The following is a 5,000-nucleotide window of genomic DNA, read 5'->3' as shown; positions in this document are numbered from 1 at the left end:
AGGGGAGATGTGTTCTTTAAAGGGGCAATCCGGGAGTTGTACGTCTATGTTTTGTCTTGTTTTCAATGAATGGTGTATAGCCATTGGTAATTGAAGAATATAACCTTGTCCCTCATCTCAGAGCTCCATTTTTATGGAACGGTCTGCCTACCCATGTCAGAGACGCAAACTCGGTCTCAACCTTTAAGTCTTTACTGAAGACTCATCTCTTCAGTGGGTCATATGATTGAGTGTAGTCTGGCCCAGGAGTGGGAAGGTGAACGGAAAGGCTCTGGAGCAACGAACCACCCTTGCTGTCTCTGCCTGGCCGGTTCCCTCTTTCCACTGGGATTCTCTGCCTCTAACCCTATTACAGGGGCTGAGTCACTGGCTTACTGGGGCTCTTTCATACCGTCCCTGGAGGGGGTGCGTCACCTGAGTGGGTTGAGTCACTGATGTGGTCATCCCGTCTGGGCTGGCGCCCCCCCCCCCCTGGGTTGTGCCGTGGCGGAGATCTTTGTGGGCTATACTCAGCCTTGTCTCAGGATGGTAAGTTGGTGGTTGAAGATATCCCTCTAGTGGTGTGGGCTGTGCTTTGGCAAAGTGGGTGGGGTTATATCCTTCCTGTTTGGACCTGTCCGGGGGTGTCCCCTGTTCTGTTATAATCTCCACCCGGCACAGCCAGAAGAGGACTGGCCACCCCACATAGCATGGTTCCTCTCTAGGTTTCTTCCTAGGTTTTGGCCTTTCTAGTGAGTTTTTCCTAGCCACCGTGCTTCTACACCTGCATTGCTTGCTGTTTGTGGTTTTAGGCTGGGTTTCTGTACAGCACTTTGAGATATCAGCTGATGTACGAAGGGCTATAGAAATAAATTTAATTTGATTTGATTTGACACATCAGTACACCAAAACACATCTATACATCAAGACACATCAGTACGTCCAAACACATCAAGACACATCAAGACATCAATACACAAATACACATCAAGAAGCATCAAGACATCAATACACATCAGGACATCAAGACACGTCAAGACACAGGCAGGCAAGCACGTCCTATGTGTGAAGACATACAGTGACAGTGGAGAGGAACTTTAAACTGTGCCAGCAATCAGTTAAAATGTAAATTCAAACACACACACACACACACACACGGTCCGTGGCTGTGCCAGCAATCCTATTAAACAATTTGATAACACATACACCAACGCACACTCACACACACAAACACACCAACACGCATGTGCGCACACACACACACACACACACACACACACACACACACACACACACACACACACACACACACTCTTCTCTCTTTCTACCTCTTCTTTCTACTTCATCCCCTCTCTCTCTACGTCTTCTCTCTACTTCATCCCCCTCTCTCTACCTCTTCTCTCTACTTCATCCCTCTCTCTCTACCTCTTCTTTCTACTTCATCCACTCTCTCTCTACCTCTTCTCTCTCCTTCATCCCCCTCTCTCAACCTCTTCTCTCTACTTCACCCCCTCTTTCTCTACTTCTTCTCTCTACTTCACCCCCTCTCTCTCTACCTCTTCTCTCTACTTCATCACCCTCTCTCTCTACCTATTCTGGCTCTTTCTGCCGCTATATACACACAGTAACAGTACTGAGTTAATGTGCAGGGGTACAAGGTAATAACATGGCTATATACACACAGTAACAGTACTGAGTTAATGTGCAGGGGTACAGGGTAATAACATGGCTATATACACACAGTAACAGTACTGAGTTAATGTGCAGGGGTACAAGGTAATAACATGGCTATATACACACAGTAACAGTACTGAGTTAATGTGCAGGGTACAGGGTAATAACATGGCTATATACACACAGTAACAGTACTGAGTTAATGTGCAGGGGTACAAGGTAATGGAGGTAAAAACAGAAAAGGAAGGATGAGACAGTAAAGGAAGATACAGTCAAAGAGTGAGTCTCATCTGATAACAAGAGAAAGTTTGGAAGTCTCTCTCTCTCACACACACACGAACAAACACACACACACACACACACACACACACACACACACACACACACACACACACACACACACACACACACACACACAGATGTCAGCATGATGTACAGGGTTTGTGTGTGTGTGTGTGTGTGTGTGTGTGTGTGTGTGTGTGTGTGTGTGTGTGTGTGTGTGTGTGTGTGTGTGTGTGTGTGTGTGTGTGTGTGTGTGTGTGTGTGTTATTATTACTATTATTGTTATTACTATAATTATTAATGTTTACTGTAGACTGTTACCATTTTATTGTATTTATTTTTGTATTATTATTTACTACCATTTTATATTATTATTTGCTATCATTTACAATTTTGTTACAATGTATATTGTATACATTGTTGCTTTGGCAATATTGACACAATGTTTTTCATGCCAATAAAGCAGCTTGAATTTGAATTTGAATTTGAATTTGAGAGAGAGAGACGAGGAGAGAGAGAGAGAGCGGGAGAGAGAGAGAGACGGGGAGAGAGAGAGAGAGAGAGAGAGAGACGAGGAGAGCGGGAGCGAGAGAGAGAGAGAGAGACGGGGAGAGAGAGAGAGAGAGAGAGAGAGACGAGGAGAGCGAGAGAGAGAGAGAGAGAGAGAGAGAGAGAGAGAGACGAGGAGAGAGAGAGAGAGAGCGAGCGAGAGAGAGAGAGAGAGAGAGAGAGAGGGACGGGGAGAGAGAGAGAGAGAGAGAGAGAGAGAGAGAGAGAGAGAGAGAGAGAGAGAGAGAGAGAGAGAGAGAGAGACCAACCCTGCTGTATTCCTAGTTGATGGATGCTGTGGTAGTACAGTGGAAGGAGGCCTGTTGTTTTCTATTAAGCAGAAGCTGCCATCTACTCAGTTTTCAAGTAGTGTGTGTGTGTGTGTGTGTGTGTGTGTGTGTGTGTGTGTGTGTGTGTGTGTGTGTGTGTGTGTGTGTGTGTGTGTGTGTGTGTGTAAGGGGTGGGGGATAGATTATTCCAACATCTCAAGAGCACGACGTCATGTCCTATTCAGCAACTAAAATCTATTTACTATACTCTGTAGAGTAATAATTCATTTGTGCTTGATCCCCAAAAAAAGAGTGTTGATTTATCCCCCATGGTGTTGACTCAAGATCTTTGAAATCTCACTAAGAGAATATATATGAAAAGTTAAAAAGTTGTCATTCAATATGTATGTTGGTGGAATGGTATATTTATATGGCCCCATAGACACTCACATTGTACAGCTAACATTCAACACATTTCACACAATGGTTGTGGTACAACTGAGAGTTTGTCTGGTCTAAAGAAATGACACAACTGTTGTGTAAACATTTTAGAGGAGACAAAACTCTCAGATGGACAACCTTCCAGAGGGAGATGTTTGTTTCTTACAACAAGCTCTCGCAGTGTCACTGCAGAATTACACGTTTATCAGCGTTCCTCCGAACTTCAAATGTAGAGGTTGCTCCGAATTGTCAAATTTAGAAGATGAAGCTTTTTTCACAGAGATAAAACATTAAGTTCAGGCATTCATTCCCAATGGTTAAGGTTTGAAAAAAGGGTTGAAACAACAACAATATTAAAACAGTGTTTATCACTGGGATTGAACCTTCTGATCTAGAGTTTGATCCAGCATTATGTCCCTCCACCACACCCATCCCCAACACACCTACTAAAACTACTACTTGTGTATATAGCTACTTGATGGTAATAGTGCACGCTGCTGCCCCTAGTGGCTGACGTTGAGGGCATTTCCCGACGTCCTCTGGACATGGATAGGCTTTCCAGTTGGAGTCACTTTTGAGAGATCTGCCTGGTTTCTCAACCAATGTTCCAAAGTGTGTTTGTGTAAAATGTTTTTAAAACCTTGGTGGATGTAAAGATGTTAAAATGTTGTGTTATTTAATAGTACATAACATTTTTTATCCAGTGTCGCATTTTAACATCATCAACATCAATGACATCTATAGAAACATTTCAGTGGTATTGAGTAAGCCAGTCATCTCTGACCCTACGAGGTCCAGGGCTTCCAGGTTTTCTCTTCTACCTGATCATTCATCCACTTGGTGTCCCAGGTATAAATCAGTCCCTGATTAGAGGGGAATCACCCACCTGCTGTCCCAGGTATAAATCAGTCCCTGATTAGAGGGGAATCACCCACCTGCTGTCCCAGGTATAAATCAGTCCCTGATTAGAGGGGAATCACCCACCTGCTGTCCCAGGTATAAATCAGTCCCTGATTAGAGGGGAATCACCCACCTGCTGTCCCAGGTCTAAATCAGTCCCTGATTAGAGGGGAATCACCCACCTGCTGTCCCAGGTCTAAATCAGTCCCTTATTTGATGGGAATCACCCACCTGCTCTCCCAGGTATAAATCAGTCCCTGATTAGAGGGGAATCACCCACCTGACATCCCAGGTCTAAATCAGTCCCTGATTAGATGTGAATCACCCACCTGGTGTCCCAGGTCTAAATCAGTCCCTGAATAGAGGAGAATAATTTAAAAAGCAGAGGAACTGGCTTCGAGGTGCAGAGTTGAGTTTGAGGGATTTAAGCAATACCAAACACACACACACACACACACACACACACACACAAACACACACATACACGTCCACACATCCACAAACACTCAGACACACACACACATTCTGTCTTTCTCTTTTCACAAACACTCCCCAGTGAGTGATAACTTGAATAACTTGATTTGAATCTCTAATCAAACCAAACTTTCTATATTCCCAGGCTTGGGTTTGTAGTTTGTAAACTCATCTCTCTCCTCATTGAAGGGATTACCCCTGAGGTAATACTAACTCAGAGACTCAATTATTCATCTGTTTCATAATGACAACATTTACTTTCCGACGCCGTCAACACACACACACACACACACACACACACACACACACACACACACACACACTCACACTCACACTCACACTCACACTCACACTCACACACTCACACTCACACTCACACTCACACTCACACTCACACTCACACTCACACGCACACGCACACGCACACGCACA

Source organism: Oncorhynchus mykiss, chromosome 19, assembly GCF_057628025.1.
Source record: "Oncorhynchus mykiss isolate SJ-2025 chromosome 19, ASM5762802v1, whole genome shotgun sequence".
NCBI lineage: Eukaryota > Metazoa > Chordata > Actinopteri > Salmoniformes > Salmonidae > Oncorhynchus > Oncorhynchus mykiss.
The sequence above is the reverse complement of the archived record's forward strand: the minus strand, read 5'-3'. Positions refer to the sequence as shown.